This window comes from Uloborus diversus, chromosome 10, assembly GCF_026930045.1.
Source record: "Uloborus diversus isolate 005 chromosome 10, Udiv.v.3.1, whole genome shotgun sequence".
NCBI lineage: Eukaryota > Metazoa > Arthropoda > Arachnida > Araneae > Uloboridae > Uloborus > Uloborus diversus.
Window position 1 is genome coordinate 117,735,820 of NC_072740.1, and position 27,406 is coordinate 117,763,225.

Genomic DNA, 27,406 nt, shown 5'->3' on the forward strand with positions numbered 1-27,406 from the left:
TGCATGCGCTTTGAAAGTTTATATTTTTTAGCAACCCATATCCTCCTTTTCAATACATAGTTTTTTCCCCAAATTTTAACGTGAAATGTTCATTTTATATAAAAATGATTTGTGGCAGTTTCATTCATTTTAAATGAAAATTTGTGAAATGATTTATACAAAAAAACGCATGAAATATAATTGACATTTTCAAATAATAATAATAGTAATATTAATTAATAAATATTTTTAAAAAATAAAGGGGGTTGGAGGTGAATACCTTACGAATATGAGTGATATTGTTATGAAAATATGCACATGGGTGATTCTTAAAATAGGAGACTGATTCCAAAATTTTGATCTTAAAATATTATTATTAAACTTTTTGGGGAAAAAAGGAGTTGTTAATAAAATGGATTTTGATTACTTTGCTAATTGTTAGCAAAGTTAAATATTTAAATTTTCACTTAAAAAATAAATAATGATAATAATAATTTTTCATGAGTTTTTTTATCATTGTCATGGACAGAAAAACCCATGCAAATGTCACTTATTTTTAAATGCTAATGACAAATATGAACTTAAATGAGATTATAAACTATACAATAATTGCAACACAATATACCTTTCTGTGAGACTTCAACGTACCAAAGTTATATGCAAATCAGCCAAAAAAAATTTAATAAAAAATTTACTACGAAAATCTCTGTTCATTCTTAGTGAAGTAAAATTGATGTACTAATCCAATAATTAACTTTTGTTCCCAAAGTAGCTACTGCAGATGTTTCTATTTGCACACTAATCTGAAATGGCTACCTGTTGGCAAGGAAGTACTTTTTTTATTATTTAATTTATTTATTGTTTATTTTATTTATTAAGCCTGTGTAAAAATAAACTTTGTAAAAAGGAAATATGTTTTAATAACCAGCTGTTAAAGTATGCTCTTACTTAAAAATGAAATATGGAGGAGGGTAAATTGTAATTTTTTTGCGAAGCATTACAATTTCATTTTTGTACATGAATTTATTGGATAAATAATCTCTTTAAATTAGTGAGTAGGAAGTTCTTGTAGAGCTAATCGATCCAACCTTTCCCGTCAGACAAATCGAGATACATATCTCTCAATCTCAAAAATAATAAAGTTTTTCGGTACAAATTAACATGATTGTGCCATTTGTACTAAATTGATTTTCTAGAGAGAATAATCCTATATTCATGTTTTTATTTATTTTATGTATTTTACTACAAATATTTATATTATGCTATTTTTTTTTTCATTTGTATCGAAAAAAAGTTAAAAATATTTTGCCTTAAAACAACTTTTCAGTTGAAACTCGCTCACATTGAAATATAAATCAATCAAAACAATTGAAGAATGAATCTTGAAAGATTTTATCTTTCCCTGCAAGCTTTATAAGAGGAAACCCCAACTCTCCAGAGTCAGTATCCACAGTAATGGCTCCAAAAGGCGAAACCGAGGTGGGCGGAAATCAAATTAAAAAAATAAAAAAATAAAAAAAAAACGACTTTTTTTTGAAGGTAAAAAAAATAACAATAAAAACAAAATAACTAAAAATCAGCAACTGTTTGTGATTAAAATAGAAGTTACTGTTTGTGATGCATTCAACACTCAAGCAGAATGAAATTTCAGCAAATATTCACGGTTAATCGTCCTCTACAGAAAAATTAATTCTACGAATAAAATTCAGTAAAGAAATTAACTTAAGATATTTTATTCCAACTAAGGTTGGTATCTTTTCCAGAGCCCGAAACTAGAAAGACTTGGGCTTTCCAGCGCAACTATCTAAGAACTGGTGCCGCTATAAATTATGCAGATATCCTGAGATAACTGGAAGAAAAAGTAATTTGAAAGGAACCACGAGTGAATGGCCGCTGTTGCCATGGTAATCACTATCCCTTGTGCCAGCTGCCCCTCCCTCCAGCTGTCAATCATAGCGGCGAAGCTCATTAATTTAAATGACACTTCCAGAATCGTGAGCCGGGACTCCAACTCTCTATTGTGAGCCATAATTAACACCCATGAGCGCACACAAGCCCGCATTGCCTCATTTTCAATTCGATTGCCTCCCTCCCCAGTTTCGTCTTTTGGTCAATATGGAGGATAACCGACTAGGAACAGTTGGGGCCTCTTCTTTTAAGGCGTGCTTCAAGAGATGCCATCTTTCAAGATTAGTTTTTAAATTAAATTGCTTTCCATTTTGATGCGGATGAACATCAACCAAAAATTTGTATCAAGGCAAAACAAAGAAATGTTAAAACATTCTGGATTTGAGATTACATTTGCTTAATTACAAAAATGAAACAATAACGCACAAATATCCAATCCGAAAGAAATTGCCAAAAAAAAGAAAAAAAAATCAATGTAACTATCGTCTGAAAAAATAATAACAGTAATAATAAGGAGACCACAGAGATCAATAAAAAATAAAAAGGTTATTTATGTCTGCAAAGAAACATCTATAATTAAAAACAATTTCAGAGCAAAAATTTCATTGAATGAACACCTATAAGCGCACAAAAGTCTGCATTGCCTTATTTTCACAATTATTTCAATTTTGTCCCCGGTTTTGTCTTTTGGTCAATATGAAGGGTAACCCGTTACAGTGGTTGAACGGATGTTGGAGGGCATGCGCAAACGAGTCATTTTACCATCTCCTGGTGTTGGTACCTTTATTAGTGCCGCTCACCCAGTGAGGTGCCAAAAGGAACCGTAACCCTATTTTCAATTCTCCATTGCATCCTGAGGCACCGTCTTTTCATTCTAGGACGAGAAACTTCACTCTTGCGTTGTAAATAAAATGTGTAACCTTACTACGTAAATACGATGGCAACATTCTGCACTTTGTGTTTCATCAGTTAAGTTACTCCATTGCTATGGAGGCAGCTAGCCACCTCTTTTATGGAGTAAAGTTGCACAAATTTTTTACAGTGAGGCATTTTGTTTTTAACAGTGTAGGGGAACGGATGGGGTTCAGAACTACTAGAATCCAGAATGCTTTGTGAAGGGGCATCTGTTACAAAATAATCGCCCTTTCCCCTTTAAAAATTCCTGAATCCGCCCTTGGTTTTAAAACCAATTCATTTCCTTCAAAACCTTCATTCATGAACATCCTGCTTAAGTTCAATACATGATTTTCTTTCACATGCAGTTTCAAATGAAATGCCATATTATGAATCATTTTTTAACGAAAAAGATGTAACAAATGCATGCTATTTAGGCATGCATCATTGAAGAGGGATCTAGAAGAAACCCTGGTAATACCTTTTCCTTTCTGGAAGGTGTATACATGTAGTATAATTTCTTTTTCTTAACCTATACACTCAGCTATTTTGAAAAGTTAATGGATTTAATGGCATAAAGTAAGATTATAACTTCGAAGCGAGAGAAAAGGTATGAGCTCTGAATTTATGTACCCCAGTCTAATCGAAATAAAATTTAAATTACTCGGATATCGCTCGAGTTAACGGAATTTTAACTGCCTTCAACTTTTTTCGCTTTTTGCTGAGGAAATGCGAATTTCTTTCCCCTACTGTTACCGTATATTCTAATAGAAATTACGTGAAGAGAGATTGCTTATAGTTAGGAGTGAGTAACTAGATTTTTACTATGGTATAACATTATTAGGTTAGGTAACGTACACTTAAATGTAATATATAAAATTTATGTGCATTCTTTAAAATTTCGAAGGTATAGTCGTTCAAGGTAACTTTTACTCACAATTTCTATGTTTTTAATCGTTTATAACTCAACAACTGTGATTTGAAAACAATTGCTGGCACATCAGCATACATCATTCTTAGAACAAAACAAAAAAATAGATTGAAAAAATTACAACGTTAATTCGATAATCAATTGAAACAAAATTTATTGTTGTAACAAACATTTTACTATAAATTTTAAAAACACATATTTTTTTTAATTTTCTGCAACAAAAGTACTTTGACCCAACGAATTATAGTTTACCTTCAGGGAAAAAAAAAAAAACTCTTTTAGAGTGTCTTTAATATTTAAAATATTACAAAATGAACAAAAGATCTGTAAAAAACCTCTGCAACATGATTAGCAATAAACTGAACTTTAGTTCTTGAAATCAGCTTAGTATTTCATTCATTAGAGAGAAGTTGAGCAAAATGTTGAAACATAGAAAGTCACCGAAATTGTCCTTCAAAACTCGCTGGTTAAAAGATATAGGCTTTTGTGTTTGTTGTAGATATCCAACTGGGTGACATAAAGGAAAAATGCCCCACTCATATTTTAATCTTTTCACTAAGAGGCTCCGTGCTTAGCTCGTTTTGCTCGCCAAGCCACCTCGTGGAATCCTTATGCCACCTCTATGGTTGCGTTCGACGAACCTCACCAGTCGACCGGTAAGTAACCGGTTACAAACCGCAGCGTTCGATTATCTATCGGTTACCTCACCGGTTACCATTTTAAGCTGTTGATTGGTGGATTGGAGCACTTGATCATTAGCTGTCACGTGATTAACTAACCGGGCGCTACCGGTCGAGCTCGTCGAACGTAAGCTATGAGTGCCATTTTTGGCTATTTTGTCTACTTAAACATAATTAATTTATTTTTTGAAGGGGCAAATGACAACTGACTTTGAGACGCCTTTTTTTTTTGCATTTAGATGCCCTGTTTCCAGGCGCAACTACTAATTTTGCTCTTTGAGACACCTTTTTTTTATAGGTCAGACAATGCTTTTGAATAACACCTGAGGGCTTTGTACAATAAATGTGTACTAAATTATTAAATTTTCCGATTTATGTTTTAGACCCTGATTCAAACGAAAAAAAAGAACAAAAAAAAAAATCTTTCTAATAAATATTTACACAGTAAAGTACATATTAAACTGCTCAAACTAGCGTGAAAATGTTGCTGATCAATAGTTTATTGACGATTTGTATGTAGAAAGAACGTTTTATAAAGAAATTGTATAGGTATTTATTTCTTCTACGGAAAGCAGAAATGTGCGTACAATTCATCACCCCCTTTATAATCACATATATAGCTTAGAATAACTTTTCTGCGAAAAGAATAAACAGATTATTATCAGAAGCATAACTATAGTGTAATTCATCTATAAACGCGCTTATTAGATTTTCTAAAACAAACCAACTTCTATAAATCACTCCCAGCATATTAGCCATCATTCTTTCTAGAGTTGAATAGAACTATTATCAGGTGAGAGACAATCACAGAATGCTTATTTGGTCCTGTCCGCACAATGTGCTAAAGTAACCTCAGGTATGATTAATCTTCTGCATTTTTGATGCTATTTAAGTTAATATTTACAAACTCATGTTGTGCTTATTTTCACCCAGGGTCAAAGTGTTAAATCAGATAACAATGCAATGGGCGATTTGATTAATCGATAGCTATTTAATTATGAATCTGGTTTCGGATTCGCTGGTATTATTAATGAGCTAAGTGAAGTTAAAATTGATTTCCAGTTTTGAATATCACATGTGAGGATAAATTGCAAGAATCAGTGGCGTAGCGAGGGGGTAAACCCTTGATTTTAAGCCGTATTACCAATCATAATATGGTAATATATACACATCCCCCTCCCCTCCAGGAGAAAATCATGGCTGTACTGGTGGCTGTACCTTTTGGGGAAAATATTAGTGAGAAAGCCAACATTGTACGACAGTACGCTGAGCAACTTTCGTAATGAACATCATTTACGGTGGATTGAAATTTAATTGTTTTTTTGTCTTGCGTTCTTTTTTTTTTTTTTTTGGAGAAGCTAAGCTTTGCGCTGTTTAGTTTGTATCTATACAGTTGAAACTTAAAGTGATAACTCTTTTTATTCGCTTTTCATTTGTTTACCCTTAAACGTTGATGGGCAGCTTACTTTATCTTTCGCGGATGATTATGGGGCATACAAGGACTGTTAAAAAAATATCAGACCTTTTTTTTTTTTTTTTGAAAACCCAATGGATATGAATCAAGCGCTCTTGCAGGAGATGATCTTGAACCTTTGCGCGAATGAGTACATTTTTTTTCCGTTTGTCAATTGCGTTAGTCTTTGGCAAACAGAGTTGGACTGTCATGGTGTGTAGTGCTCTCGTTGGGTATTTTAATTTCAAGGGAAATGGCAGAACGACTGGAGCAGCGCGACTGCATCAAATGTTGCTAACAGTTGGGCGCAAACCATTAAGAAGATACAGATGGCTTTTGCTATCGATTTTCCAGACATTTCTCGCACTTGATTTAGGTGTTTTTGGCAAAAAGCACTTGACTCAAAATTCCACTTACTCTCCTGATATGGCCTCCCGCGACTTTTGTCTGTCCCCCAAATTTTAAGGGCGATTGATAGGTGTGAGATTTCAGCGAAGAGAAGACATTATGACTGTATTGACAACCGAGCTAAACACCATTCCGAAACAAGGCTTCTCGGAATGCTTCCGACAATGGCAGCACTGTTGGGAGAAAAGTGGAAAGTCGCATGGGGATTATTTTGAGGGGGGGGGGGGTTAGATTTCCAATGCCAGTTTTTTCGTCGGCTAAAGGTTTAATACTTTTCTAACAGACCTTGTGTGTTCTTTAAGTTAAAGTATATTTCATATCGAATGCAATGAATTTTTGAAATAATATTTTTTCATCTTATTGAGACATCAGAATTTTAATAATCGCCAAAAAAAGGGGGTGTTGATGGTTTGTTTTTGAAAACACTGCCAACTTCAATATTCTACTCCAGAGCTTAGTCTTCAAAGGGTTGTTAATGAGATCCCTTCTTCTATTTTGTGCACGGGCTGTAATTTAAAAGGTGGAACAAAATCCTTCACTGTTGCTGCTGCGTTGCAGCAAGAAAGTAAAAAATATTTCATGCTGCGAAAAAAAAAAAAGAAAAAAAAATCTTGTAACCAAGAAACACGTGTGTGAAAAAATTTGTATGGTACAACATTAGGTTTCTCATAAATATCCTAAGTGTTTTTAATATTCAGAATATATGAATTGGTCATTTAAAAACGACGAAAAAAAAGGCTCATTGAGTTAGTTTTTTATTTGCTTTAAAAATGAATCGAATACCATTAAACTAGCAAATATACTCTTAAATAACTACGCAATAGATTTTTTGCCGTCTTGTTAATAAAGAAATGATAGCATTTTTATTCAAGGCAAAACTTTTTATGGAAGAAAAAAAGTTCTAACTAAAGCTGGCTTTAGCAATTTTGTCTTCAGTTAACGTTTGAAAAACTTCCATTTTGGAGCTAAAGAAAAAGAAAAGTGAGGCATAAAACCTCTTGTTGCGCAAAAAGTGGGAATTCTTTTAATTTAAGACCGGTGAAAACATTTTCCAACCTATTGTGCGATTAAACGGAACAATATTCTTTAAACATCCAAACTTCTTCATTATTTTAAATTAAAAGGAAAAAAATGCTGGAAAAAAAGGGGATAGAAATGCAAAACACGTTATAGCGTGGTTGACTGATGAAGAAATGGTGTTACTTTTATGTTGCGATAAAAAGCAAAATGTTGAGCAAAAAAGAAGACTACTTTCCCGCGCTAGTTTTCTTAATTCCAGTCACACGAAAAACTTTTAATCGTTTAAGAGGAGAAATAGAAAGAAAGGTTACAAATTTAATTTAACTTTTTCTGAACATAAACCGAGAGTTTTCACCTTCCAACTAGTTTTTCTTTGTCTGCAAAACATCAAAGAAAGAAAAGCTTTCAGGTATTAAAATTAATTTCCTGCTTCAAGCAAAAGAGGAGAAAAAAGTTAGCAACATCTAAAAATATTTCCCTTTACTAGTGCCAAATCACCTGAAGGTATGATTTTTTTCAGACTTTGTGTCAAGTATAAAAAGACAAAAGTAATTTTTTAAAGCTCTTGCAACATAAATACAAAAAAATGGTATGTGTTGAATTCTAGTTATTTTTCGATTAGGTTTAACACATCCTACCTGATGAAATTAGTTTTACTGTTCCTGGTGAATGCGTGAACGAGATATGCTTCACAGAATGTATGCCTCGTATAATAAGGTTACATAAAAAATTCGAGAAAAAAAATTTAGTTTTTTCTTTCTTATTTCTGTTTTTCTCGGTATGAACTGAAGTTGTTCTTTTGAAAAGATTGGTTATGAATTTCTATACGTGTTCCATTTAAACTTTGACTTCCAAAGTTTAACAAAACTTGGAAAGTCTGAGTACTGCTTTTTTCAATTCATTCCGTTTAAGTAGGTAGTTACTTAACTTTCTTATATGAAGCTTTTAAAAGTTTGTATTGAACACCCTAAATGGAGAAATAGAACAAGGCTTGTGATATATTCAGTGGTTATTTTATTCTCTTTTTGATGTTTTTTTAAAATTATAATGAACTCTTAAAACGGCGAATTAGTTAAATCAGTTTGAGAGACAAGTTTTTTTTTTTTTTTTTTTTGTCTAATCAAAGTTGAAATTTTCTAGGTAATCAAGGTTAAAGAGTTGATACTAGGCTAAGTAAAATCACGTCTAAATTGTCAGTAGTTGCTACTTTTTTTTTTCTCACTCTACTGTCCTATTCGCAAATCAAATAATTAACCGTAATACGTAATTGAAGTTGAGGGAAAGTTGTTGAAGATAGCTCAAATTTGCAGTTGAAGTTAGGATCCTCATAGGATGCGGCATTGACGGCGGGAAAATCAATGGCCCCATCGGACTGGCTGCATTCGTGATATTGAACTCTAATTCTGTATTGTAGGATTTTGAGATTGGAGGAGTGTTTTACAAACCGAATGCTTTTGCACTTTTGAAGCTATCATTGCAAACCATTGTACGTTGCGAATTATAAAATAATCTTGCATAATTGAATAAAATGTCGTAATGCATAAATTATTTTTAGTTTATTCTGTATCTATCGAAGTAATTTAATACCAATTATTATTAGGGGAGGGTTAAGAGGAATGGGGTGGTGAGCGGAATGGGAAGTGTTGCATTTATGCCAAAATGAAAAAAAAAAAAAAAATCTAGCGTATCCCATTTCTCTCCACTTTTCCCATATACATCGTTATTAACTTATTTCGACAAAATGTCTAAATTTGTAGTTTTCTACCTAAAAAAGAAGAATGTATTCTTTTTATATTGCTTCGGTAAATTGTATTTTCTATTAAAACAAAAAACAGGTCAGAGCATAAATAGTCTCAGGAAAAGTATAAATTTTGTTTTAGATAGAAATATAAATATAACTACAGTAAAACCTGTAAAGTTGACCACCCTTGTAAGTTGACCACCTGCCTATGTTGACCGCTTTTGTCGGGAACGGAATAATTCCATCTTATTAATGAAGGAAAACCTCTGTAACTTGACCACCTCTCTATCTTGACCACCTGTCTATCTTGACCTCTAATGTACACCAAATTTGGTTTAGAGTATTGTAAAAAACCCTCTGTAAGTTGAACACTTGGTTCATTATTATTTTTTTATAGCTTTCCATAAATATTTTCAATGCTTTGATGCAGGGTTGCCGACTCTTCCGCATCTTGCGGAGTTGCTCCGCAAAAATAGCCTAACTCTGCAGCTCCACAAAAAATGTTATCTTGCTGCGCATTTTCCGGTCGAGCATTTTCCAACATGACAGTGTTTAAAGCTGTTTTTCTTTTGTTGTTCTATTTGAGATAGCCTTTAATACTCTGTTCAATGAAAACAGGTGTCAGTAAAAAAGTACTAAGTATTTTCTTCCAGTTACAATATTTTGTGGCAACACTGAAATTGTGCTTAAGAGTAAAGTTATTTATTTCTGGTGCAAGGGATTAAGATATAGGACATTTTCATTTTTAATTGCCTATATGAACTAGGAGAGTCCAGATTGTTGCTCTTTGTGTTATAAGTTTTACATAAAATGGCTTCAAAAAGAAAATTAGTTGAACTTGAGATTGATAAAAAGTATGAAATATAAAAATTAATTGAAAAGGGGGAAAGCAAGAGAAAATTAGCTGATACATATGGAATTTCTAAAACTACAGTGTCTAATATAGTAAAAAACAAGGGGGAAAAACAAAAATATGTATTTGAATAATATTTTTTAATAATTGTTTCACAGTAATGTTAAAAAATGAAAGTGAGTTAAACAGAGAGTAAATGTGAATTAATCAAAAATTGAATACATTATGCAAGAAATAACAAAAAAAAAAAAATCAGTACCACCCTTTATAAGTTGACTACCTGTCTAAGTTGACCACCAACTTACACAGGTTTCACTGTATATGTATTCCCAAGTGTAAATTTTCCGATAAACAGAAATTTCTCTAATGGGTCCATTTCACGAAAACGCAGACATTTTGTCAAGCACGTGACATATCTATAATTTATTTCAATGATGAAATAAGCAAAGCTTTCTGCCAAAGAAATCCCAAGTGTATGTGTGGTTTCGTTTTAAAAAAATCTTTGTTCGTTACATTTTTTAAATATGTTTCTGGAGCGAAATATAGAGCTATCACCTGCGGGACAAAATGTTTCTAGAATGACCCGCACTATTTGTTTCTTTTTGAAACTAATACCTAAAAAATAATGAGTAGAAAAACAAAGTTTATATTTAATGAATTTCACGACTACATAGTCGGAGGATGTATTGCTAGAAACAAGAACTCTAAAGCTGATGTCCAAAAGTGTGTCCCACACGTGATAGATAAACTTCATTAAAAAAATATATTAGAAAAAGTTGTCAATAAATCTCACGAGCCAAGTACTTTTACTTGGTTAACAAGGCGTTTACTTTTCACTCCTTATGAATGTATATATACGAAATTATAAGGAAAATTTACTCAAAATTGCCCTTCATGTAACCATGAAATCACTTTAATGATGCTCGCATGCTTGAAATATATATAATATAAGTTGCAGACATGACTCTTTAGATGAGTCATATTTTCAATTTAAAACGGACAGACAGTTCATTAATGCGGCATGTCTGGAATTAGTAACTATCTGCAATATAAATCGCATCAGACAGCTTCTTATGTGATCATGTCTGCGATGCAACGAAGTGTAATGTGCATGTCTGCAGTACAGTAGTAGTCAGCGTCATTGAAGTTCATATTCAACAATAGTTGTAACTTCGACAGGCTAGAAAAGTTGTTCTTTCCTGCTTTTTTTTTCAAATAAATCCTTAAGAATTCTTTGCAAATAAAGGTGTGAGGGGGAGGGTTGACGTAAGTACATGCTTCTGCTCCAACAAAACGCTGGAGCATGGTCGCTGGAACATGGTCCATCCAAGATTTCTTTTTCATTCCGTTGGTTATCTGTGATTCTACAAATTCTTTTGATCGGGCTAATCTCTTAATTTTAAACCAAGATTTCTTAACCTTTTTTTTTTCGTGAGAAAATGGAAACGCATACCTCCAAAACAGTGATATAACCGGGCACGATAAACAAGGGGTTACTGTATCATGTTGTTCTTTTATAAAACAGTAATCCTGGTTTGCATCTTATGCCTTTATAAAGCGAAGACTTTAATAACTATTTGCCAATCATCTGTCATAAAACATGATATAACAATCTGGTGAAAGAATAAAGCTGAAGAGAAGGCATTTTTTCTAGGTTCCCAAAGAAAAGGAGGGGGGGGGGGATCTAGGCGCATGTTTGTGCGCAGACAAAACGCTGGAGCATGTTCGGCATTCTTTCCATCCGAGCTTTCTCTTTCATTTCCTTGATTGTATTCTCTGTGATTCAACAGATTCTTTCGATCGGGCCAATTTCGCCTCGATTTCCTGTTCTTCCTTTTTTCCCCTTTCTTTTTCGTTTCGAGCTTCAAGAATGTGTTCTTTATTGTCCTTGGTCATGATTAATCGTAGCAGGAAAACAGTCCACAACAGAACATATGGAGAAACTAAGTCAATACGAAACATTCTTTTGGCGCTCCTTTTCGAGATATTCGCCAAAAAATCTTTCTCATATTTATCAAGAGGGAAAAGTTTTCGTTTTTATTTTTTGACCCTTCTTTCTCCGCGAATTTTATTTCGTTTTCATTCAGTTCTGGTATGTGCCAAGACAGAAAACAGGATTAGTAAAAAAGTTTGTTGAAAGATGTGCGAATCGGAGATTCTTCGGAGATGAAGATGGTAAAACTTGCGTTGCTATTGACATGAAGAAGTTTTAATAAGTTCAGAAAAGAAAAATATGCTTCGTACAACAAATATTTAAAATTGCGAAATTATTTTTATCAAGTTAAAATTAATTGCTAGTGCTTTTCTTCGTTATAGAATACCGATATTTAAAAAGATTATAAGATATCAGGTTTTGTTTTTGACATTAACTGAAAGTATTTTATCTCGCTTTATTTTAAATGGTATTTTTGTGAGGAAGATTTTAATGATGTGAAACTCAATGCTTAAAATTCATAATCATTTTTATCTGTTTTTTTACAAATGCTGTTAATTTGAAAGTGGAATTTAATCGTATATCAACTTTCAAAAATGAAATATTGATATGCATATTGAATGATGAAGAGTTTTGTTTTATACCGTGCAAAGAACGCAGGAAAGTCATAAAATATGTTCAGTAGCCTTTCTTTGTCTTTTTGCAACAAAAAGAAACTGTTCTATAGATGAGATCTACGTATGAATGATTAATGAAAATACACATGAAGTAAAAATTTATTATTATTTGAAAGAATATTACATTTATTTATAGCAAAGATACATACTGCATTGTTGAAATAATTCGTGTAGTATTTTTTTTAAATATTTCATAGATATCAATTGATTTGTTATAGAAAAAAAATGAGAACTTTTGTGATCATTTCTGAAGCAATCTATATATTATTAATATGAATCGTTTATAGATACAGTTTTGCACATTTATGAAGCAATTTTGTTAATTAAATGCTTGGACTTGTTTCTAACTTTAACGAGATCATAGTTTTGGCAACATTATTTTTTCATATGTTTCCATTTTTAAGGACTAAGTACATGGTTCGATAGCTTCAAAATTTTATAGGGGACCGAAAAATGAAGTCATTTTTTTTTTAAATCAAGTTTTCACAAGGTTTTTATTTTCGATCAATGATGTAAGGTCCCTCGTTATCAACTACCTTTTGTCATGCGCATGTTTGTTACGATAAAAATCAATTGGTTTTGGAACAAAATCCCTGGAAATGTCAAATTGGATTTTAGCCAAATTGTCAAGGTTTTTGTCACTCAGTGACCCGAAGATAGGGAAATCAGGTGGTGCAATGTCGGAAGAGTATGATGGGTGAAGCAACTATCCATTGGCATCGATGTTTAATTTTTTTTTTTTTTTTAAAGGGCTCGTTTTGTGCAGTGCTGTATTGCGTAATGATCTTTTAGAATCAAGCGTTTCTGCTGACAATCAAAGAAAAATATTCGGCCGATGTTGCACCATCTGATTTAATTTCATTCCCATCGCTACTGGACTTTGTAACATAAATATGAGAGTTTGGCTATTATCCAAAATGCCCAAAAACCAAATGATTTTTATCGATCCGGAATTAAAAATTTGCTCACCGGACGGCAAAAGGAACGAAGGTAATTACGCCACTGATTAAAAATAAAAACTAGTCGAAAAAAAACTTTGTATGGAAAAACGAAGCTACTTTCCGATCCCCCTTTATGTTTATTATGCCCCCTATGTTTACATTAAAATTCCCAAATTTCTATCTCTTCCCTTACCTTTTATTTTTACAACATTTGTACTAAACAGAACATCAGTAGCTTAAATTTTAGCAATTAACTACCCCTGCTAGGAATATTTCATGAAGAAATTTCTTTTTTAAAGAATAAGATTAAATTTTGAGTTTTAAAAGCTGTGCTGTTTCTGAAAAATTGTGAATTTTAGTTTCCAAACCATATAGCTACTTGTAAAATTACCACACCTCATCCTTTAAGGGCTGTGAAGCAATCATTGCTTTACTTTTAATTTTTGCATTTTGGTTTTGAAATTTTTTTTACGATTCATCTTTTGCAAGAGTGTCTAGTCACAAGAACTCTTTATTTTAACACTTATTGCTAACTCGAATATGGTATTTTATACTCAAAGGACTGTGTTAGGACCTCTTTCCCCATATAGTGTTTTCAACCTTAATTAGATCGAATTTCATCGAAATTATACCTCCTTAAAATTTATTATCGCATGCTGATTTTTCAAATATGGTTTTAGTATACCTTCAGGAGCGCCACGAAGGGTGGTCACGGGAGGAAACTGTGACCTTCCAAAAGTTTCTTTATTTGGCAAATTTTGCTTAACGATTCGGCAAACTGATCATCATTCGGCAAACTTTGTAGTTCTATTCGGCAAAATTAACGTCATTCAGAAAAATTTGGGGTTCCATTTGGCGAATTGCGAATTTACGCCTTTCCAAAGATTTAAATTCGAGGCGCCTCTTATTTTAGTCGGCATGAGATAGATTTAATTGATACATGAAACAATTAAGCAAATTATTACATTTGTGTTATTTATAGCTATAACACTGCCAAATTATTAAAATATTTAAAAAAAACTAACTAGAAAAGGTTGAGAATTAGTGGTTCAAAAATACTAAGGCAACTATGTCTAGTATATAAAGAGCACGATGATCTGAAGAAAAAGAACGAGAAACGCTATTTAAAAAAAAATAATAAAAAGTGGTACATCCTCATGGACTTCGCTCAGCCATTTCCTTTAATTTTACGTAAAATATTTATAAATAAAACATCATGTTACGACCCCAAGAATTATTACTTTTTGTATGGAAGGCTGAATCGGGCATCTTGGATAAAGGAAAAGATGCTTTATATTCACGAGATTAATTTGCAATCTAATGGATAATGCTTCCGATTTCTAACTAAATAACACGATGTAGTGGGAAAATTGAATTTTTTCTTTACCATGCTGGAACTGTTTGTTTTACTTTGCGGCCTTTGCACTCGCAAGAAATTCGATTAAAATTTGCATTTTCTATTAAAGTGCTAAATATCTCCGGTGAGGAAAAGAAGGAAATTAAGTTTCTAGAATATTATTTGTATTGTGAAAACTTGATTTCAACTGAAATTTTAATGCAAGCAAATGATTAGCAACAGGAAAATAAATTTCCATGCAATTTTGAACTCTATTTCCATTTTCAATACGAAAAGCTGGAATAATTTTTTGGGTGCGTTCATTTGCATCTTATTGCTTAAACTGAATGTCAAAAGAGGATTTTTAATAATACGAGATTTTTTTTTTCTGATTGAAAATGAATCGGTTTATAAAATAACAGAGGGTTCAATTTTTCGTTTTAGCGTAATAAATTCCGCCAGTTTCTCTCATAATTAGCAATACGAAAAAAAATAACTTTTTCAAGAATCGGTGCTATTGGAAACAACTGACATCAATGATAACGATAACAATCAAATATGAAGTTTTGTTGCACTAAAAATAAACCCACGATTTAATCAGCTTTTTAATGTAATATTTTAGTAGTCATTTTCAAAATTTCTGTAAAATAAAAATATGCACACATTTTTTAGATTAAAATTGAATTTTGCTTAAAAAAATATTGACATAGGTTGGTCGATTTATTTTAAAAACGAACTTATAGTTACTCCTTTGCTATGTAACCTAGCTGCTTAGAGCAGGAATTAGTAAATGGAGGGAACTAGTCCAATCTCTAGCGCAGCCAGAAATACCTTCTGGAGTTTTTTTTTTTTTGATCAAAAATACCTTTTAGAGTTTTTTTTTTGATGAAAACTACCTTCTGGTGGGATTTTTTGATGCAAAATGCCTTCTGAAGGGGATTTTTTGATGCAAAATACCTTCTGAAGGGGATTTTTTGATCAAAAATACCTTCTGAAGAGGGTTTTTTGATCAAAACAGCCATTCCACATGCATAAACTACTGTATTAAAATTTGCATTTATGTTAAAACCAATGGCTCTAGGGGTGTTTTCACCCCTAAAGCCCCCCTTTGATGCACCACTGAGTCCAATCATTGGCTTAACAAAGAGTTTAAGCTACGCGACTTAACAACGACGAATGGTTGACACGTTTTGCGTGAAACTGGCGAAAGAAACATGTTTTCTTCCAATGCTTGGCATCAAAATCTATTACATGACTTGGTGTCTTTGCTTTACGAATGAAACTCTTCACTCCCTTCATTTTTTGTAACTTAAAGTGGTGGGTTGGTTGTAAGATAACCTCAACATTATATTATATAATTTGTGCACTTCGTAAAATTTAGCAAGTGAACGTAGGAAAGTTTCCCATGATTCTTGCATTATTTATTTATGTAAACACAACTGAAACAGCATTGTAAGTGACACAAATTTCCTTGCCTCAGAGCAACAGTAAGACATCTAATTCCAGGAATAGCAGTAAGATATCCTACTGTTGCTTTGAGGCGAAGATATGTAAACATTACAAAACGTTTGAATGTAAACGACCAATTCTTCTGGAGTGTAAGGCACTTTACCAGATTAGGGTCACAATAAAAATGAAATCAGTTAAAAGTCTATTGTTTAAACACTCACCACGTCATTGAAAAACAGTTTAATCGTGTTTTTATTCAAATATATTCGTCATAGAGCAAACTTTATAGCTATAATATCCGTAAAATAATTCAGATAAAACTCGATTAGTGTTTACAAAAATTATTGAGCAAGGACTCTTCGTCTTAAAAAAAGGTTTATTATTTACCGTTTTCCTTTGTGAACGAATCTTTTTACGCAATTCTTTGAACAACACGATTACATAAAATGCGTAACTATTTTAATTTGTCTTTAAAATCACTTATTTTTCCTCTTTTCAGGTTAATTCAAGGTCTGATTGAGGAGCATAAGGAAGATCGGTGAGTTGAAGATAAATTTATTTATTGTAATTTCCGCTTGTGTTGTTTCCACAACTGGAATTGAAATTTCAGAAACCAACTTAGAGGTCATTTTCGCACATTCCTAGAACTCGATAACTAAAATTTTGTTAGATGCGGGATCAGTATCTAGATTCAATCTTTTTTTTTTCCGCGCGTTTTCACGTTTACCAGTCTAATGCTAAAGAAATGATGTGTAAGCAATTGATACGTCGTATATATGCAAAGCTTTTGTCATTTGGCCTGGCGGTAGAAAATCATTTTAAGAATTGCTTGGATATAATTCCTCATCAATTCAACATTTGCTATTCAGGACACGGGAATGCGGATATAGTTAAATCGGAATTTGCAAGTTATGTACGAGTATTCATAAAATAATTTTAAATGCTAATAGCACCATTCTCATAATAACATCATTAGTATATTTTATTTACATTAGACAATTATTATCTTACCCATTGGATAACTTTCGATGATCAATTCTTGTTTAACGCCAAACAGCTTACGGATGAGATACAAGGCGCTGTATATATGTATTTTTTTATTATGTAAGCAGAGTGTAGTTATAATAAAACCTTAAAACAATAGATCTAGAAAAATACGACCAGATACCTACTTTTCAATAAATTAGAAAGCATCGAAAACATCAAAATGATATCAATGTTTTTTGAAACCGAATTAATGCTTTAAAATTAATTTTTAAAATAATAAGCTTGTTGTTATCAAAGTTTGGGAATTCTTTATAGATCTAAATGAAACAACCTTAATAGACCTTCCCCCTAAAAATGTATATCAGAGACAGCAATCAATTCCAATCCATTAGACTGTATTAAGTTTTGTCACCCCAAAGCATAAGTGAAGCATCAAAGATCGACCAAAAAGAGGGAATTGCTGTTTGGTATTTACCAATGCCATATCAAGGGTTAGAGTGGCTAATCTATTAGTTGCTTAGATGGGGATGTCTTTGGAGTGATTAGCGTGGAGAGCTAATTATCCTCGCCGCTTAATACATTCCGACACTTTGGTTCATTTTCGTAAGTGTGGTTGTTTTCGATGTCGTTATCACGGGGAATGATGCAACGATTGTCGACATCTACTTTTTAGATTCTTGTTCATGGCATGTAATCAGATTCCTACTTTGTCGTCTTCTGTTTTGTTGTCCGGCGAAAATAAACTAGAATACTTGTTTTGTATATTAATTTAACCCTTCGAATTGGAATTCAACTTTTCGGTGGATATAGTTTAGATTCCGTAGTTATCGTAAATAATAATAATAAAAAAAAAACTAGAGTACACTGCAAAAAACAAAGCTGTTGTTTTTACAATATAATACTGGCCAGCTGAGATTCCAAACTAAAACTGTAAAATAAAGAACTCTAAACTGTAAAATTCGCAGTAATATGCTGTCTTATAAAAGAATTTCAGTGTGAAATTTACAGCGATCAACTAAAATTAGCAGTACTATATTGTTTTTAATGGAATTGCCCTGTGAAATTAGCAATGATAAATTGTTAAATTAGCAGTGATATACTGTGAAAATCAGCTGTATTTGACAATAAAAGTAGCAGTAGTATACGGTTTTGTAAATGATTTGTCCAGTAAAATTAGCAGCAATAAGCCATACATTTAACAGTTATCAATAATTTTTATGCAAAAGGTTTTTTCCCCCTATCATTGTCTCTTTTCATAGCCGAAATCACTGCTTTTATAGCTGGAAACCAATATAGAAAAGTAAAGCAATAGATTATGTATCTACGTAGTAGAAATCAGCCTACATACAAAATCTATTAGTTTTCTAATTCAGTTTTTATTAAGTTTTTTAATAACAAAAATAATGATTTAGGCTATAAAAAGCGACAATGAAAGAAATGTAAAAGCCTTTTACATAAAAAAAAAAACTTCTGCTAAACATTTGTTTTATTGATATTCTGTAAGTAATTACAAGAAACTTTCAGCTCTATTGCAAACTTAAAAATTTACCAACAGGAGGAAATTGCTAAATATGGTCTGAAGCTTCATTTTAAGAACAATTATAATATTTTAATAAAAAAAACTTTTTGAACCATAAAGGTTGTAAAAATAAAAAAAGTTTTATTATATATAACTGAAAATACTACCGTAACTTCACTAGAAGGTTTTTTTTTAATTTCAGCATTATTTTGTTGCTAAAATGTGCAGCATAACGTGGGTTCTGGCGTAAAGAAAAAATGAATAAATAAATCGAGATTCTACTGTAGTTCTTAAAAAGGAGCATCTACTTTACTAAATCAGCATGTCCTTCAAGGCAAATAAAATATGAAAAACAATGCATAATAATGTAAATATTCGACTTTAAATTAAAAAGCTGTAATTTTGACGCACTGCGAGATCAGGGATGAAAAGCTTGAAATTATAATATATAGCCACGCTTGAACTTTTAGAGGGCGGGAAATCTCAATTTGTCGAATGAAACTCACATATTTGTCGATAAATATTATACGGGTGCATGCACACATTAAGTATATCTAATGAAAATGGGATATTTGAGCATTCAAAAATGGGAACGTTGCAATTATGTCCCCAAATTTGCCGAACCGTCAGACAAAATTTGCCCTCTATGGCACTTTTTGAGAGATCATAGAGACCTTCTTTGACCTCCCATCAGGTGCCTCTGAATATAGCTTCTAGAACTATTGTATGTTCAGAAGTTTCAATAGTACTGGTTCACTAAACCTGAAGTAAAACTTTGATTTCCTGGCCGACGCAAATATGAAGCTTTTAATTAAAGCACAAGCGTTTCGCGTTTGTGTTTTCAGATGCTTATTTTTTATCAGTTTTTTGGAGTGCTTCGTTAAATATTCTTTTTCATAGTTAAAATTGTGATAGATAAGTATGAAGGCTGGTTCCAGAGGTTCGCGTCTTTTTGAGTCGTTCAGACTTCAGAATATTATATTTCCCGAGTAATCTGCTAAGCAAGTTATTCTGCAGAACACGTACAAACTATGTCTGTAAGCTTGATATTGTTTGCATGTCTCTGGGTTACGTTTTTCTTTTTTTATTTGCTTATTTATTTTTTATTCATCGAATAATGTACAGTATATAAAAATTACTGATGCAATCTGAAGATTGTTATTGTAAGGTTTATCATGAAAATGGTCAAATACAAATCATTAGAGAATTTTAAACTGAACATAAAAAAAAAGAAAAAAGGCAGAAAGAAAGAAGCTAATCGTGATATGTTAAAATATTTTTAGAAAATACGGATTTAAATGTTAAGTACTGACATCCTACGTAACACAAAATATAATGCTAAACAAAGTCTAATGTTCTAATTGTTTTAAATTAGATCAAGAAAGGAATCGATTGCTTTTTAAATCTAATTATCGTTTCAGAAAAGGTTTTTAAACTGTCATACGCGATATAAAATGTTCAAAGTCACAATCACTACCCGGATTTTTGCTACAAAGCAATCGCTACAACTTTGCAACTAAAACAAATTGCAAAACCAACATCAACGAATATTGGGATACGAATTACGATGCCAAAATAAACAGGGTTATTTTACAGACATTACAGATGATTTTAAAAAATGCTACAAGGAAAAGGGCATGAATAAATATGACTAGTACTTACCTTTAACTTGAATAATTGCTTAGCTGTCCTGCCTCAGTCGACAAAAAATCAACAAACATGGCAGTCGATATGTTGAATTCGTTAGCTTCTCTTTGAAACTTGTAACTAAAGTAACGATGATAATTTTACCTAAGAAGGACGTGTATCGTTACTAGAAACCTTTATGGCAGAAAGTTTTCTAGAGATTTTCTAGTACTACACTGCAAAAAATAATTGTTGTTTTTACAGTAATATACTGTTTTTTTTTTTTTTTTCGACAGTTTAATATTGCTCTGCTAAGTAACAGAGAAAAATTGTAAAACTGTTTTAGATTGCGCAAGTAGTGTGTTTCCAACTGGCTTAGATTACTGGCTTCTTTAGCAGCTCTGAAAGTCTTAGTGCTTAGAAATGCTGATAAACTGAAAGGTTAATTCGGACTCGTACATGATCTGATTTATTGCGAGGAGAATCAGTTCAACTGTTTTGAACACAGTACAGAATAGCTGCTCTTACTTTCCGAATGTTAAATACTTTTTTTAATGTAGCAACCACAAAATAAGAGATCATTTTAAAGAGTAAGCATCTATGAAACTTAATCTGGTATTAATAAAAATTTTAATTTGCTCACTTTAACTCAAATCGGTACGCTATTAGCAAAGAAAATATAAAACTCAAGTATTAAAACTACTAAAATATATGTTAAAATGAAATCTATATTTTGTCTGGAGCTTGGAATTGGAAAATGAAAATTGAAGAAATGCCCCCTTGACAAAATCAGTTATGAATTCTAGTTAATTGTTTTCTTCTAAGTTTAGAAGATGATCAGTGCATGCAGAGCTTTATTATTTTCCAACTCATTGTCCAATTGAAAAGATTTACAATATTTAGGGGCTTATTTGATTTTGATTTTATAGCTAGAGGTTTCTTGAATAAGTTTCTTGAAATAAGTTAAGATAAACCTAATGCGTGATTCAACCTTTTACCATTAAAATTGGTTCAAGCGCTTCGCTAATATCGTAGTAGTAATAAAAGTCACGTTAAACTGGCTAAACTTATCAACAATTTTTCAGCTATTCATTTGTTAGAGTTGATAGAATATGAAGTTCAGGGTTTCTTGGTGAAACCCTGAACTTCATATTTAAGTGTACAGAGGGTGGTCAAATTATTTTACTCAAATAAACTTTTCTGTATCATTCTTGTTTTTTTTTATCCATGTTACACAGTTTTATTATTTGAACACATTTTACAATTTATTTAAAAGTTAAAAGTTTATTCTGGCAATTACATACTTTACTTTTTTTTAAATATTTTAAATGTGATAGACGTTGTGTCAGTGTCCGTTAAAGTTTTCAAGCTTCTTGTAAGTGATTTTAGTAAAAAAATAACGATTTTATATATAATACTATCTAAGTAGGCATATCATGCATTGAAAGCATGTCACGCCGCATCCAAGCCGTGATAGCACCAAAAGGCTAGTATAAAATACTTATTTTTTGCCTATTTATAGTATCGATCAGGAGGTACTTTACATTTAATATGTTTAATTCATATTTTAAGTAATCTTTAAAATTTGTTCAAATAATAAAACTATATAACAACAATAAAAAAAACCAAGAAAAATACAGTTTTTTTTTTTTTTGATAATAATACTTGGGCCATCTTCTGTAGAAGAACACTATTTCATAATATTTGGCTTGGATTTGAGAAATACTGGTCTTCAGCAGAAATTATCATTAAAATGAAACAATGACACCAGCTTATCTTCATGAATCCCAAAATGATGTCTTAGTTGTTTAGTTAGAAGATGTTTCCTCGAAACTTTTGAGCAATTGAATACGAAACTGTCAGCAGTTGGAGGGATGCTTCGATCTGAAAGCGGACGTCGTGCTTTCGAATACATCCATCTCGCTTTGAGGTCATGCTGTGACGGGGTCATGCCGGAAGATCTCACGTTTTGACGCATTTTGTGCGCCTAATAAACGCATCTCCCGTCGGTGGTGTCTTCTTTTCTCTCTGCCATTGCATTCCGTTCAATTTCAGCTATTTGTTAACTTTTCTTTATAAATTGCTTCAAATGTTTCCCCAATCTCTCATTCTCACCTTACTTGCGAATATGCATATATATGTCTGTCTCAGGGGCACAGCAAGCGGAAAGCTTCGGAGGTCAGAGTCTTTGGTTTTTTGCTAATCAATTTAAGTTCTGTACACAGGCATTTCGGTAAAACACCCCTTCCCAAGGGCGTGCACAGAAATATTGGGGCCCGTCACAATTTACTTTCACGCCCCTTCCCCCCCCCATATTGTTTATTCGGACGTCCTATGAGATCCCCTCATTTTGAAAATCTCGGGCCCGGGCCAACTGGTATAACCCAGTGTACGCTCCTGCCCCTTTTTGAATGGGGTTGTTTCCTTCAGTCAAAAGTTTTAGCGATAAATAAGCTACGTTTTAAAGTAAATTACTTTATTTGCATTTACGCTCTGATTCCGATTTTTTTTTTTTTTTTTTTTTTTTTGAAATAACCAGACTTCTGACCCAGCATACAGACTGTTTTGGTAATTCTGAGCCAATTACTTTAAATCTCCCTTCCCCCTTCAGAGGAATGTATTAATCTTTAAAAGAAAATCCTAACGTGTGATTTTCTTAGATACAGTCATCATCTTCCTTCAAGTTATAGTTTCAAGGTCTGGTTTGTTCTTCTTTTTCACTATTGCTGTGAATTTTCAACCGTACCATTTTGCAAAATTTTAACAAATAAAAATTTAATTATTCGATTCTATTTTACTGTTCAAGTCAATATCATGCATCTCGGTATTCAAAGTAATTTTTTTGAAAACAAGAGGATATCGAAATTAAAACTTTAAATCATAAACCTTTTAAAATAATTAAATCTTCTTTTGCAAAAACTATGTCCTATCTAACAAACTACAGGGAAGACTTGGGTTTTCACAGCTATTTTGCTTGCTGTCACATATTTCCTGTCTGCACATGCTAAATTTTTCGTTCATTACCTCCTAATGCTTTTCCTAATTAATAATACTAGCTTAGCGTCGTGTCATCGCGGCTTCTTTCGGTGAGCAAGCATTTATCTTAATCAGTTTTCGGAAATAAATACCAGGATCTCGTTTTTGTTAATGTCCAAAGGTTGCCTGATGCCATTTTCTCTCTTTTTATTGAAGATGTGAAGACTAGACGTATGAATATAAAAGGCAGACATTTGCAGCTTTATAAGAAAAATGGGTCCTCTTCGAATCCAACATGGCTGAACAAAAGACAATTTCTGTTTCCGTGTGTCTGCAACAATAGAGAGCAATGTCGGCGATCTTGTCAAACTCCCCCCTCTTTACCCTCATAAAGAGTTTTTTTTTTCTTTCTTCCCCGTAGCGAAAAGAGTAATTGGGGAATAATTCTCAAAAGCCACTTATCACAAACGGGATCGATACAAAAATCCTGACCTGACACTCCGGCCCGAATTAATGACGGTCCTCACGCACTTTGACAAACGTTCTGCCGTGCGTTGAAGACGTCGACAATGAGCCTGAAGACACCCCCTTAAAAACGGGTTGCGTTTTGGTGGGGGTATCACTTTCATGATCAGGAAGATTGATTTGCGCCTGGCTTGTGATGAATATGAAAATGCGGACTGTTGAAAGAAAATTACTTTTTTTTTTTAAATTTTTACTCACACCTGAAAAGAAAAATTTGCTTACAGAAAAATATGAAACAGTGAATTAATTCCAAACATTGTTTCGGATTCAATAGTGTCAATATCTTCCAAATATTTTTTTTTCATATATCGTCGCCTCACAGCAACAGTAGGATATCTTTATGTTATTCCTGGGATTAGATGTCTTCTTACTGTTGCTCTGAGGCGACAATATATGGTATTTAAAATGTCTTTTTAAAGGGAAAACTAGAATGGAAATTATTTTACATTGCACTTTGACAAACGTTCTGCCGTGCGTTAAATGTGTCAACAGTAAACTTAAAGACACCCCCTTAAAACAGGGTGCGTTTTGGTGGGGGTATCACTTTCATGATCAGGAAGATTGATTCGCGCCTGGCTTGTGATGAATATGGAAATACGAACTGTTGCAAGAAAATTACTTCTTTTTTTGAAATTTTTACTCACATCTGAAAAGAAAAATTTGCTTACAGAAAAATATGAAACAGTGAATTAATTCTGAACATTGTTTCGAAATTCAATATTGTAAATGTTTTCTTGCAAATATTTTTTTCCATTAATATGGTATGTAAAATGCCTTTTTAAAGGGAAAACTAACATGGGAATCATTTTACATTGCATTTTGACAAACGTTCTGCCGTACGTTAAAGGTGTCAACAATGAACTTGAAAGCACCCCCTTCAAACGGGGTGCGTTTTGGTGATGGTATCACTTTCATGATCAGGAAGATTGATTTGTGCCTAGCTTGTGATAAATATGAAAATACGGATTGTTAAAAAAAAAAAAAGTTTCAAATTTTTTTCCACACAAATCTGAGAAGAAAAATATGCCACAGAAAATATGAAATGCTGAATGAAATGACAAAAATTGTTTCGAAGTCGATGTTGCTAAAGTGATGCAAATGGATCTTTTTCCATTAATATTTTACTTTAATGCCTTTACAACGAAAAACCGAACACAGATTTTTTATTCCACTTAAATGAACTACTCCTACTTCCTAAAGAGCATAGCGATAGAATAAGAAACTTGAAATATTTTCAAAAAAAAAAAAAAAATACAGTATTTTTTTTAAACAATGAACTTTTTCACTATTATAAGATTTTGATGCCTCAATGACATGGACAAAATTTAATTTATAAATTATTTATATTCGAGAGTAATTTATAAAGTTTTGAGCTCAGTGTAATTGTCCTCAAAGGATTGAGTAATGAATTTTCATTACTGCAACTCTAATTAAAATGTAAGATAGCTGATTCATTGTAAAGAATAACGCTTCAAACTTTAATATTTCATAAAATAATAACAGAAGCTCCGTATAAGCTAATTATTTCTTGACTATTTTAGATCATGAATGCAAAATTAGCGAAAGTATAAATATTTGTTTTAAAGGTTTTAAATTTGAATTTAAGTGAATGAAATGTGAATTGTATAAATTTAGGATAATGAAAATTATCCTTCTTTGTAATTTAGTAGCTGCGTTGCCCGGCGTCGCACGGTTTAGCTCGAAACTAAAAATTTTGTCTAGCGAAGCATGTTTAACAATTTTGGCTTAAATTAAACAGAAAATCAAATTGTGTAAAATTTCCCTCTACTTTATGACTCTAAATTTAAATTTAGAACAATCTGGATTTTTTTTTTATTCCAAAAATTCAGTCATTGTTAGTAATAGGCGTAAACGTTCTGTTTCACGGATCTTGTGGCAGAAAAACCCCTATGTGAATCTTGATCATCAAAAGACATCTGTTCCAAATTTTGCAAAGAATCGACGTAAACTATGGATTTGTATAAGAAACATAAACACACACGCGCGTACAGTCATTTATATATTTTTACAGATTTATTTATTTATTTGTTATTTTACGTGCATTAAGTATAAAAATGTGTTTTTTTTTTTTTTTTTTTTGAAATATTTCATTTGAATAAAATATAAAATGACGCATACATATACACTTTTTTCATTCGATAAAATGTATACAATTTTTAAAAAAATGTGTGTGTGGTTTTTTTTTCTTAAATCAGAGTCGAAACTAGAGCGGAGTTTTACCCACCGATAATTTTAAATCAGTTTTCATTATAACTCCCCGAGTAAGTTAAAATATCATTTTATGATACGTAATTCAATCTTATATCTTACGCTCAGACCATCTGCTGAATGTTAATTTAAAATGTGGTAATAAGCCAAAATGTCAATCTTGTTTCAATGGAGGCGAAAAGAAAAAAAAATAAAGGAATAAATAAAAGAATGAATGAATAAATGCATTGATACGGAAACAATAAACAAACAGCTAAATTAATGTATAAGAAAAATAAATGAGTGAATAAAACAGTGAATAAATAAGAAAATAAGTGAAGGATTGTATAAGTGTGTGAATTATTTAACTATTTTCCATTTGATTATTAAAATATTTTTCATCAAATTAATGAGTAAATAAAAGAATGAATAAGTGCATAGATACGGAAACTATAAATAAACAACTAAATTAATACATGAGAAAAATAAATAAGTGAATAAAATAGTGAATGAATAAGGAAATAAGTGAATGGTTGTATAAATAAGTGATTTGTTAAATGAAGGAATGTAAAGAAGTTAATAAATAAATAAACACATAAGTGATTCAATAAATGATTAAATAAGAAAACGAAATGAACTGTTTCACCTGACCCCATCCATCACTTTGCCCAGCGTGCGCGTGACTAATTGAATAAAACATTTAAAGTAGAAATAAGCTTACTACTAAATAAATAAGGACTGGCCTAATATTAGTAAGTCTCAATTAATATTTAAAATGTTAAAAACAAGAACTCTATCATTTTATAATAACAAAAATACCCTTTGACTTAATATTACAATATGATTGTCAATTTTTAAAAATAGCTTGTAATATATCACATGCTTTGATCTTTATGCAGGTAACATTTTCCTGTTATGACTGAAATAGACATGTGTTACTATTTAGTTAAAATATTACTAGCTTAATGGCGCTAAAACAGAGTGAATATTTTACCATTTACCTTTGCCTTACATTCCCTCACTTAGTTGTAAAAAGTTAGTTGTGAAACTTCTTGTTGATTCAATTATTTTAGGATAAAGTTGCCAGGGAACTATTTTTAATTTTCTTTGACTTATTTTAAGCAGTCAGGATTATGTCTGTAATTACGGTGAAAGTATGAAAATCAAACATAACAAATTATAATATAATCCCCCAAGGTAGTTTAAACTTAAATTTGAAGTTAAATTTTGCTTAGTGTGGTTAAATCCAATCTGTTAACAGAAAGTGAAACATTACGAAGCAGATTAGTTGTAATCCATTAACTCCATCTTAATTCAGCACATCCCTTTCTAGATTCCACTACATTATCTTTATTCTAAGCG